The sequence below is a fragment of the Sus scrofa genome, chromosome 1 (genome assembly GCF_054392235.1).
Source record: "Sus scrofa isolate SSC_HxYL_T2T_F1_AM1 chromosome 1, Sscrofa_HxYL_maternal_Yorkshire_Landrace_v2.0, whole genome shotgun sequence".
Taxonomy (NCBI): domain Eukaryota; kingdom Metazoa; phylum Chordata; class Mammalia; order Artiodactyla; family Suidae; genus Sus; species Sus scrofa.
The window spans coordinates 48,289,911-48,302,900 of NC_139383.1; positions in this window are offsets into that span (position 1 = coordinate 48,289,911).

Below are 12,990 nucleotides of genomic sequence, written 5' to 3' on the forward strand. Positions count from 1 at the left end.
ATGCAAAGGGGGTATAAAATACTCAGCACTTAAATCTAAATTGAAAATGGAATCATTTCCCCCTTTATTTCTTTCCTCAGAGCATCTTACAGGAATAGTGTTGCCAGGAATACTTTAAATGGACTGAGTTAGTCTAATGTTCTGTAATGTCTCTGATGAACAGATTGTGTAAAATTAGCATTCACCCTATTTGTCTTTATTCTTCCTCTACTCCTGTAGCATTTCTAGAACTACTTTAAGTTTTAGTGTGTGTTAGGGCAATGTGGCATTTGAATTTAATGTTCAGAGTTCCAGCTCATATGCTGGATCTAGTGACCCTAGGAATGAGGCAGAAGATTCCAGTTCCAACAGAATACTCCTAAAGTAGCCTAGAATGTGTCTGATACCAAAAAAGAAAAAAAAAAGTTAGTATGCCTATTACATCCTCAATTGTCTTATTGAGGTCTTATCTAATATATGAAACCTTCTCCAAATATACAAATTATACCTCTTCCAACAATCCATGACTAATTAGAGGGAATTCATTCTTCTCCTGTCCTCTACAGACTTCTGTCATCCCTCTCAGACTGTCCCTTATGGCATATTTTTTTCTTTTTCTGCATAATATCAATTTAGAAACAAATTAAGTTTTCATTCATTCAGTTGCCCCTTGACCTTGTGTCATTCAGCATCAGTGCTTCTTCTCTGAGATTTTGAGCTCCTAGGCAGAAAGTGTCATATCAATTTAGCTTGATTTTTAGAGCAGTCAATATTTCAACATGTTTTACTAATTTATTACACAAATTATTCTAAAAATTGATAATGCATGACAGGCCCCCCAAAATATTACATGAGCTATTAAATTTATTTAGGTATCTTTTAGTCATTATGACTGGAAATTACACTAAGATTATTTTTAAGTTCACAGGGTAGGCACTATAAGTCTCTTATTTTGAGATTTTTTTGTGGGAGGTTAGTTTTACATAGGAAATTATTTTGGAAGCTAAGAGGAGAGCCCAGGTTTTTACTTGGTGGTCAAAGAAAAAAGTGGGAAGAAAAGTTTGTGAAAACAGGTTGAGACTATTATGAGAAATAAAGACTCATTTAATCCTTCCTCCCCTGTCTTATATCATCAGGACTCCATCAACTTAGCTTAACATATTTCTTTTTTAAAATACGTATAACACCTGAGAGAGAGAGAGATTTGTTTTTCATGCATTTAATATCTTCTGCTGTTTTACCTACTTATCTCATCTAATAACTGTCCTTCTTTTTTTTGGTTTATTTTTTTGGCAGTACCCACAGCATGTGGCAGTTCCTGAGCCAAGGATTGTACCTGTGCCACAGGAGCAACCTGAGCTGCTGCAGTGACAACACCAAATCCTTAACCCACTAAGCCATATCAGGAACTCCTACCTGTACATCTCCTGTTGTGTCTTATGAATTTTGAGTATAAGTAACTCAAATCCTGCACTGAATAAAGTTTGAATGAAAGAAAGAATGAATCTCTGTCAGCTAGTAGAAAAGAAGGTTATTTGTGACTATAAATATTGAGAAATAGGGCAATATTGACTTGGATGACACGTAGCAACATGAAGCATGAAGGCACTGAAATCTCCCCCTGAAAAAAGCAAGCTCTTGTCCTGTCACAATAGCTTGGGTGATTAACCACTCAGTAAAGCTCAACAAATGTCTTTTGGACTATTTTGAGTCAGTATGGAAATCTCAAGTTGCTTATATTATATTAATAAAGACAATTATGAATAATATAAATTGAATAGATATGAGGATACAAAGGAAACAACGAAAAATTGGGGGGAAGAAGAATTTCATTTTAAGAGCTTTTGGAGATTTCTGACAGCCTGTCAGTATATAAGGAGAACAGATGTTTTCATTGTTTATCTAGTTCTAGCCTTTAGTCATCTATCAAAATTTAAAAATAAATTACATCACTTTAAGGTGTATAATAAAAACTCCCATTTGAGTAATGATTAAATAATTAGAAAGAAAGATCTTGAAAGATATATTCTGAAATAGTTCTTAAAATGGCTTAAATGATATAAATAATATCTATAAATGATAAATGCTTTCAACATCTTCGGTATATATGCAAGTTTCTGGTAATTCCACTAAGGCATCTTGTCAGTCCTCTCAATTTGAACATATTCCAAAAAACAATTGGGAAATTAAATCTGGTAGATGCAAAATCAGTGTATGAACACAGTCATAAAGGAGCAAAGTGGTGTCTGTCCATGAACTTCATCACTCTAAAATCATTCCTTTGTTGAAATACTTAAAACACTAAGCCATGGGTTATTAAGCATATTCTATAGGGTACTATAATAATAGGCATCCTTATGGTAGGAATAATGCTACCCACAACATACCAGTCCATAAATTCCAACCAAGTTAGCAAACTATTATGTGACTTGGGAAACACGAATTCATGCTGCAGTGAATGAGTTATCTCCTTTTTACACTTTTGCCGTGGAAAGAGCAAGTGAAATATTTGCGCAGAGGTAAGCAAGTTCAGGGTGACTTCATTGAAGGAAATGTGTCAGATTTTCTTAGGAACAGAAATATAAAGAAAAGTGATAATGTATCAAGCCAATAAATTCCCTGTAGAGGTTACGTTTTTGTTTTTTTGGTTTTTTTTTTTTTTGGTCTTTTTAGGGCTGCACCTACAGCACATGGAGTTCCCAGGCTAGGGGTCCAATTGGAGCCATAGCCGCCAGCCTACACCACAGCAGCTCCTGATCCAGAAGCCAGAGCTGCGTTTGTGACTTAAGGCAACGCCGGATCCAGATCCCCAACCCAGTGAGCGAGGCCAGGGATCAAATCTGCCTCCCCATGGTCACTAGCCACATTCATTTCTGCTAAGCCATGAGAACTCATTTTGTTTTTATAATTTAAGGACAGTTATTTGAATATTTCAGACTTTTGTTGAACCTAGATCTTTCATTCTAGGTTAAAATAAGTTTGTACTACCTATGTTCAAATGTACCCAGATGTTTCATAGAAGTGCCTTTCTTCCTGTAACATAAATTACTTTTTTCCTGTTTTGACTACTGGTGCTAAACTTAATTACTTGGTAAAGATACAAAAAATTGACTCCAGAATGAGCTGAGTGGACATGGAAAACACATCCTTGTCCCTGCATTTTATTATTTCACTAATAGTCACTAGTATTTAGTGATTTTTTTTTTTGTACCATCTGAATATACATTTTGTAATATCTTTTCAGTTTTTTTGAGGTCTATTTTCGTTTTATTTCCTAATTTGGAAAAAAAGATGCGTTCTTAAAAAACCTTAAAATATGAGATTCCAGGAGTTCCCATCATGGCTCAGCAGTTAACGAACCCAGGGAGGATCCATGAGAATGTGGGTTCGATCCCTGGCCTTGTTTAGTGGATTAAGGACCTGGCGTTGCTGTGAGCTTTGGTCTAGGTTTCAGACATGGCTCGGATCTTGTGTTGCTGTGGCAGCGATGTAGGCCAGCAACTGTAGCTCTGATTTGACCCCTAGCCTGCAAACTTCCAAATGCCATGGGTGCGGCCCTAAAACACCAAAAGAAAAAAAAAGAAAGAAAAGAAAAGAAAGAAAAAGGCAGAGAGACATTCCAAAAAGAAAACTTATAAAAATCTTTGACCATAGGAATCATTAGAAAAAATGGTGTAAGTCTGCATTTAACCCTGTTATATTCTAAGCTAAAAAGGTAAAAAATAAAGCAATCCCTCCTTTTGTTTCTTTTTTTCTTTTTTTGTATCATCTGATCTTTCCATTGTCCTAGCTTACCAAAAATGGACCAAGAATTTCTGTGTCACTCATTCTACATCTGTAACATCAGGCATATAGAAATATTTTAAAACATGGTTGGAGGTCAAGAAAAGATTCATGTTCTGTATACCTGTATTATAGTGTCACTGTAGATATAACAGTATTCAAAGATAAAAACTTGTCTTTCTCAGTGTGATATACCTGGAACCATGTCCACTGATGTCAAGATGCTGTGATGTCTCAAAATATCTGGAGAACCTCACCTTTGGATTGCATTTGAAATCACATTAAAAACACAAGAAATATAATCTTATCACTTTAAATATATTTTGTCTATACTATTATAAATATTTTGACATCACCCCAAGAACTACTTTTGAAAAAGGTTTGCTTCTTTCCAAACACTTAATGCAGTCCCAAAGAATGAAGGGTTTTGATCTAAAAGCAATTCAGATCTATCTACAGCACAAGCAGTATAGGTGCTTTAAGTAGCTACTTTGTCAGTCTAATATTTTTTCTAATAAATAAATTTTAGTTTGTTTAAACTAAGCCACTTTAAAGATCAGATTTAGAGATTATATTTGGAAGGTAAAAAAAAAAAGACATGTTTGTAAAACAAAAAAAATAAATTCTCATAAATATTAGGTCACATAACTTAGAATATTATTTTGAAAAGGGATCTTTTGGAAAGATCTGGGAGCAGAGTCCAGTGTCTGGGAGAGCAGAGTGAGGCCAGGTTGCCTCTGTTTAAATACAGGCTCTGAGAGCTGCTAGCTTTAAAAGTTACTCAACCTGTGCACCTCAGTTTCCTTATCTGTGCAATGGATGAACAGATAGCACCTATTTTTTTTTGACAAAAAGCTTAAATAATTTAATAATTAAAGCATCTATATGTGCTCAAATAACAACAATGTGTAGCATAAGAAAAATCTCTTTTTCTCTTTTCTGTTATCCATTATCTATTATAGCTTATTATAAGATTTAAATATAGTTCTCTGTGCAAACAGTAAATCTTTGTTGCTTGTATATTTTATATATAGTGGTGCATATCTTTTAACCCCATACTACTAATTTATCCCTCCCCATACCATTCTCCCTTTGGTAACCATAAGTTTGTGGTTCTATGTCTGATTCTGTTTCTGTTTTGTAAATAAGTTTATTTGTATTATTGCGTAGGCCCCACATATATGTGATATCATATGATATTTATCTTTTTCTGACTACTCTTCACTTAGTGTGATAATCCTTAGCTCCAACATAAGACCAATTCCTAGCACATATTAAGTACTTAACAAATAAACCAAAGAAACTTGAACTCATGTTCAGGAGCTGATGCTCATAGCCAGATAAATAATTTCTCTGTCAATGTTCATGCCTGTTACATGAGGGGATTTATTTGTTAAATTCTATACCAATTAATCATCTTAATATTCTTAAAATATACATTGAAATCAGATTAGAAAGCAAGGAATCAGGACTTAGAAAATAAGGACTGATTTTTATATGTAAGAACTTCAGAAAGAGAATGAAGCCATTATTCAAAAAAGATACTTTTTACTGCTCCTGAGTAAACACAGGTGAACAACTCCTGAAAATACAAAATAGATTAGAGCTTTATTTATTTATTTATTTATTTTTTGTCTTTTGTTGTTGTTGTTTGTTGTTGTTGTTGTTGCTATCTCTTGGGCTGCTTCCGCGGCATATGGAGGTTCCCAGGCTAGGGGTTGAATCTACGCCAGAGCCACAGCAACGCGGGATCCGAGCCGCGTCTGCAACCTACACCACAGCTCATGGCAACGCCGGATCGTTAACCCACTGAGCAAGGGCAGGGACCGAACCCGCGACCTCATGGTTCCTAGTCGGATTCGTTAACCACTGCGCCACGACGGGAACTCCAGAGCTTTATTTTTAAATAACCAAATGAGGACTGGAATAAGTTCATAGGAAGAAAGGTTAATGAATTACCATGAGTAAATGGACCTTGGTATTGTCACTGTTAAGCTAACAATATTGAATTTCTAGGCATAAATACATGTAGGAAAATAATCCTTAATATAAATACCTGTTACGACACTTTATATTATTTTCCTATTAACTGTGTCACTAATTAACATCATTAAATGTTATGGCCATTAGGAATTAAGGTAATAATACCATTTGTATTTATTACAACTCGTTTATTACTGGCACTAAACACTAGGCATCTGATTTATTATTACTTATATTAATCCAGGTTCTTGGTTACAAAATATACAGAAGTCAACTTTGGCTAATATAAGGAGAACTGAACTTCAAAGAGTACATTTTGAGTAGCCCATGAAAGTGATGGGGAAATGACTAGAGAACAAATTAGAAAGCAGAACACTGAAAAATCAGGGCAACAAAGGAAGGTGAAGAAGCCAGAAGCCTAGATGCTCACTGCCTCTGCTACCTGAGGGGCCTCCATGGACCTTAGGACTCTGGATGGCAGTGCTGCTACCACAGACCTAAGCTCTGACCACCCCTCCCTTGCTTCTTTGTGACACTCAAGATTCAAAGCCAATAGGTCAAATCTAGGGCATGGACGCTGATCTAACTGTCACGGGTTACAGAGAGCAAGTATCTGAATTTTACAGCATCCACTGTGGAAGTGAGAACACAATATTGTATTCCAGTGACATAGGTTTAAATTGCAGGGTGACCAAAACCAGTAAATATCCACTCCACCTGTCATGCTGGGTTGGATGAAAGAGGATGCATTCTGAAGATAGGCTGAGTTTGCCTTCTAGATGCAGAATTACTACCCGTGTGGCAATACACAGTGTGCTATCTTATGGCTAATATTCTTGCCACATGTAGATTCCCATATAAATGATATTGCACACCACATGAAAGTTTGTTGTGAGAATTAAATAAGTTGTCCAAAAGTGGGAGAAGTTACCTAATATGTGCCATTTAACATCCTCAATCCACTTTCTTTTGTTTTTACAAAAAAAAAAAAGTTCTTGATATTGAGAATTCTACATCTGCAACTGGTACTGAAACATTCTGGTATACATCTTTGGTTGACATTAATAAAGCACTTCAAACTGGTGTGGGTGGATATTCCTTCCTGTTGGAAAGAACAAACCTTCAACAGGGAGCAGCTGGAGACAAACATTGGAGAGAGGGAAAGCAGAAAGTGTTGCAAGGCTTAATCATTTAAATCACAGATTAAGGCAACATAATAGCAGAGAAAATGCAGAGAATTTAAAATGTGTGACTACAGTGACAAGCTCACAGGATCTTTTCATTGGGATCAACAGTGGAAATGAACTAAATGAACACAATTTCATATCTCCTGAGGGAAAAAAAAATAGAGGAAAGGATTCATAAGCAAATGGTTTATTTTACACTACAAATTTATTAAAAATTTCTCTACTTGCAAAGCCCTTATGAAACAGATTATAAGCAGTAACTGCATGAAACAACAATAGTAAGTAATGAAATTTATTAACTACTAAACTTTCTTGAGATTTCATCATGTACACATCCAAATTAACCCAATTAAATAAGGCCTTTTTCCCCTCCTCTATCATTGGAAAACTAAAATAGAAAACAGAGTGACGAGCCTCAAGAAAGTTTATATTTTCCTCAAAAAATAAAATATTGAGCAAGAAAGTAAGTCCCATAATACATCATACTGTACAAATGGAAAGTGCCACTGATGTACCAAAATATAGCAAGTTAAATTCTTGGCTAGTACCACCATAGGCTAACATGACTTTAAAATCTTCATCTGTCAATACGAAGTCAATGTGCATATGCTTAAGAATATCTGATACCATGCTGATATGGAATTTCCAAGTGAATGATATATCATTTTATTTTTCAAGTTAAGGCAGGATATGATAGAAGGTTTTTTTGTTTGTTTTTTACAGTTCAATTAAGGCAAAACTTCAAAATGCTCATAAACATAGAAGATATCAGTTTTTGGCATATTTGGAATACCAGGAGTAACCTTCCTGAGAGCATCATCAACCCCTCTATTTGGAGTAGGTAGGTGTGAGGTTTTGTCTGTGCCTTTTAGAACCCAGATTTCTGAGCAGATTGCTCAATACATAGGGCCTCAGATAGGACTGTAGATTACTTTGTCCTTGAACTAAAACCTCAGAACCAGAGACCCAGTGACGCTCAACTGACATTCCATACTTCATTTTGTTGGATCCAGAAGTTAATGACATGGTATGCCTGACTTTCCACCTCTTCTCCTCCATTCCATCCTCAGGCTGTCAAACTTGAATGGAAAAAGACAAATGCCTGCATCTTGGTCACAGTGCTGTTCTTATTGATCACTTTTTTAATACATATCATCTTGGGCAGATATTAACTTGAGTAGATGTTAACTGAAACTTTTTCAGCTAAAATCTTAAATACCTGGAGTAGATCATGGAGTAGTTTAACAAATGTAACATTTAGTAACACTATTTTCTATCAACTTTTTATAAACTTTTTTCTTTACTGAAGTTAAACTTCAGAAGGAACAACACTTTCAATATCATTTTGTGAAGTAAGGTTAACATTAATAATAAACATTGCAAAAGTTTCATACAAAAGTTATACAGACTCATCTCATTTATGAAAATAACACATTATGAACAAGATTTATTCCATGAAGCCATATGCAGTTGAATATTAAAACATCAATTATTATACTGTATCATATTAGCAGACCTAAGCAAAAAAGTCGCAAGATCATATCTATAAGTATTCAAAACTTTTTGAAATATTTTGTCAAAATCTTGATTTAAAAAAATAAATACACATTATTGGATATTAAAATAAATACATAAAATAGGTATATGTACATCAGCCCTAATTCAGCATATTGCTGAGAGAATTTCTAAGGTTAGTTTCACTGATGTCAGGAAAAAGACAAGACTGACCACTATAACTAGCAATATATCTAGTAATGTAATATGTAATGACTTATCTGAAAATGTAGTCAAACAATAAAATAGGATCATAAAATTAGAAAAGAAGTAAAATTATTTTTGGAAAAATATGACATACTAAAAATAATAACACAATTTAATAAAATAGTAAGATATAAAATTAGCAAAATTATTAATAGCTTTCATATGTACATATAATGACCAGCTAGGTCATATCATGGATATACAAATACCATTTAAATAGCACAAAATATATCTTAAAAAATCTAACAAACTTAAAAAAATAAAGTTATTCCTGAAAAAAAAAAAAGATTTGAGCAATTAGAAAGGCACACCAATCTCAATGATAAAAAATAATTCAATATCCAAAAGCTGTCACTGCTTTATAAATTAGTTAGAAGTTTAATGCAATTGCACTAAAAATAAAAGTGTTTCCTTTATTCAGTTGGTAGAAAATTTCACATAAAAATTTTTATGGAAAAAGGAAGGAAAAAGCAGAAATATCTCAATAAACATTCATATAAAGGAAAGCAAAATGTGCCTGTGTATGTCTGTTTATGTGGTTGTGATAAGAAGGTGACAGTGGGTGGAGCTAGTGTGTCAGATATTAAAGCATATTATTAAGGCTTTATAACTAAATGAGCATGGTATTGTTGTGTGAATAGGTACACAGATTTATAAATCTGAATAGAAATCCAGAAATAAATCCATGTACAGAACAAAATTCAGTATATGATATAAATGATATCTCAAATCTGTAGAAAAAAGACAGCTTGTTAACAAATAAGATGTTTGGAGAAGGAGTTCCCTGGGGGCCTAGTGGTTAAGGATTTGGGGTTCTCACTGCTCTAGCTCAGGTTTGATCTATGGCCCAGGAACTTCCACATGCTTCTGGCACAGCAAAAAAAAAAAAAAAAAAATTATTTGAAGAAAAATATATAAAATTATATTTCTCCTTATGGAATATATTTTATATATCCCAATATAAAATAACAATAATCTAAATAGTAAAAAGAAAAAAATCTATATGAGCATTAAAGCACTAATTAAAATAGAAGCACATTTGTTTAAAACCTGAGAGTAGAGAAAACATTGTTTTAATAGGTTTCAGTTTTGTGGAGTTGTCAGATCAATGAATCACAAATCAGACAGCTTGAGGCATGGAATTGTATTATCTTACATTTCTGGAGGTTAGAAGTCCAAGATCAGGTCTTAACAGGATTTGTTCCTTCTGAAGGCAATAAGGAACACTCCTTTACTTTAGATAGTCATCTTCTCCCTGTGTGTCTTCATATCATTTTCTCTTTATGTGTCTTCTTGTTGAAATTTCTCCTTTTTATAAAGACACCATTCATATTGAAGTAGGGGCCATATTGATGACCTTGTTTACTTCTATAAAGCCCCTATCTTCAAATAGGGTCACATTCTGAGGTTCTGTGTGCTAGTATTCCAACATATCTTTTTTTTTTTTTTTTTGTCTTTTTTTGTCTTTTTAGGGCCACACCTGGGGCATATGGAAGTTCACAGGCTAGGTGTCAAATAGGCCTATGCCACAGCCACAGCAACGCATGATCTGAGCCATGTCTGTGACCTAAACCACAGCTCGCAACAAGACCAGATCCTTAACCCACTGAACAGGGCCAGGGATTAAACCCATGTTCTCATGGATACTAGTTAGATTCATTACGCTGAGCCATGATGGGAATTCCAAGTATTCCAACATATCTTATTTGGGGTGACAAAATTCAATCCACAACAACTCCTAAGAATAACTCAAAAATCCAAAAGCATAAAAGAAATACACAATAATTAAAACAAATTTAATTAGAAGGAAATTGTGAACGCTGCAGAGTAGTCTTATTGGTGACAATATTGTCAAGAAGCCTCACCTCAGCTGTCAGCCTCCTGCCTTTAGTAAAAGTCCACACCTTAGGTCTTTTCCTAAGCCAAATGATTGCAAAAAGAGCACATCACACTGCTAGGAATTAATTGTGTGAGTGTTAAAGTCACCAGAAGCAATCCCCACCTGGAACCTATGTCAGAAACCCTTGAATAAATGTCTAAGGGACCCCCATGTTTCAACCACTTTGAGTGCATTCTGTACTTTCAAATGTCCTGCAGAACCCAGCTTCTTGCCCACAGTAGCACCACTGATTATGACCCTTATCTTGGCTTTTCCTTATTTCCTACCTCATTTCCCTTTTTGCTCACTCCTCTTCCCTTAGAATAACTCCCAAACAAACTGCGGGAACGGAACTCATTGTCTCAGATTCTGAACTGGGGCTAACCTGAACTAACATAATAGGCAACCTTACAATGGAAGATCAGGCCATAACCACTGGAATGTACTTATATTTACTGTCACTGAGTTTGAGATGATAAAATACTAAATATGTGTGGTACAATATTCATTTCACAGCAATATCAGTAAGGATTCTTGCCCAATCTACCCCTCCCAAATAAATTATAATTAAGCCATTAAAGCATATTTCCATATTAGAACAATAAACAAGAACACAGTGTGGGAAGTCAACAGCTTAATAAGGTGAAAAATTCTCTAAGCCCTGACTTCTTCAACACCATGGAAAAAATCGAGAACAGACTGCCCTAGATTGAAATAAATTTTGGAGACATGACTTCAAAGAACTTATATATGGCCAAAATGATGATAGTTTCAAAGAATTATAAAGGCTAAGAATTAAATTAAATAAATATTATAAAGAGTAAATAAGGTGGAGCAAAGAAGGAGCTGGTATATTTTATTCGGACTGACCAAGTAAGGGCACTTTGAAGAAGTATAATTTGCATGAGCTCTGAGAGATTTTAAAATAATCAAGGAAGTTTGGTGGGGGAATATTGAAAAGAGACAACACCTAGAAAGAAAAAGAAAAGTTTCTGAAATGGAAATAAGCCTAGTCTGTTCTAGAAATATGTTGTCCCTTAGAAATAATAGAATATGCAAATAATATAAATAATGTGATATATAATTTAAAATTTTCTAGAAGACACATTTAAAAAGTAAAAATAAGAGTTCCTGTTGTGGCTCAGTGGGTTAAGAAAACAACCACAACATAGTCCCCCTGGCTTTGCTCGGTGGGTTAAGGATCCGGCATTAGGCTGGCAATTGCAGCTCTGATCACACCCCTAGCCTGGGAACTTCCATATGCCACAAGTGCAGCACCAGCCCCACCCCCAAAAGGTAACATAGAAGTTCCCTGGTGACTCAGCAGGTTAAGGATTTGGCATTGTAACTGCTGCGGCTCCAGTTGGTGCTGTGGCAAGGGTTCAATCCCTGGCCTGGGAACGTCTACATGTCACAGATGCAACCAAAAAAATAAATAAATAAAATAAAAAGTAAAAATAAAGTGGTTAATTACATTATTTAGTTTTGCTTTAGTTTACCTAATATATCCAAAATAATATAAATGTGAATATTAAGAATGAAAAAATTGATGAGCTCTTTTACATTCATTTTTTATACTGTCCTTGAAATATGATATGTATTTTACACTAATACAACAAATACATTTGGATTAGAATGTGGTAAACACACTATCATATTTTAAGTGGTCAGTAGTCACTTCTGACTAGTCACTGCCAAATTGGACAACACAGCTCTAGGGAGACCACTGTCTGCGGAAAGTGTCTAAGGAAGAGAATGGGATCAAGGTGAATTTGGAAGAAGAGATAATGTATAGATCAAAAGGGCCTTCTGGACAGTAGCAGTAAATTTGGACCATATTCCAACTAGAATGGGAGTCCCTGGAGGGTTTTAATCAGGAAATTGAGGTGATATGATCACTTCTAGTTTTAATCCATTTGGACTGCTATATCAAAATACCACAGACTGTGTAGCTTATAAACAGAAATTCATCCCCACTGTCTGAGCCCTGGAAGTCCACCATCATGGTGCCAGCGTGTTGGGTGAGGACTCTCTTCCAGGTCATGGTCTTCTCACTGTGTCTCCTCATGAGGGAAGAGGGTAGGGAACTCTATGGAGTCTCTTTTAGAAGAACACTAATACCATTCATGGGAGTTTTACCCTCATGGCCTAGTGATGTCCCAAAGGCAACACCTACTACCACCACTTTTAGAGGGTAGGATTTAACATGTGAAGTTTTGGGGGACAAAAAACACTCAGACCCTCATCATGGAAAGGAAATTTGAATAAGATCTAGGCTGTTAAGTATGTTATAGCATTGTGGCTATAGAAGAAAATGTCTGTGGGCTTTAAAGACATTGAAATATCTGTATGTCTCAAGATATATACTGAAATGCATAGAGTACTATGTCTTGGATTTGTTTTGAAATAGTTTTTTTC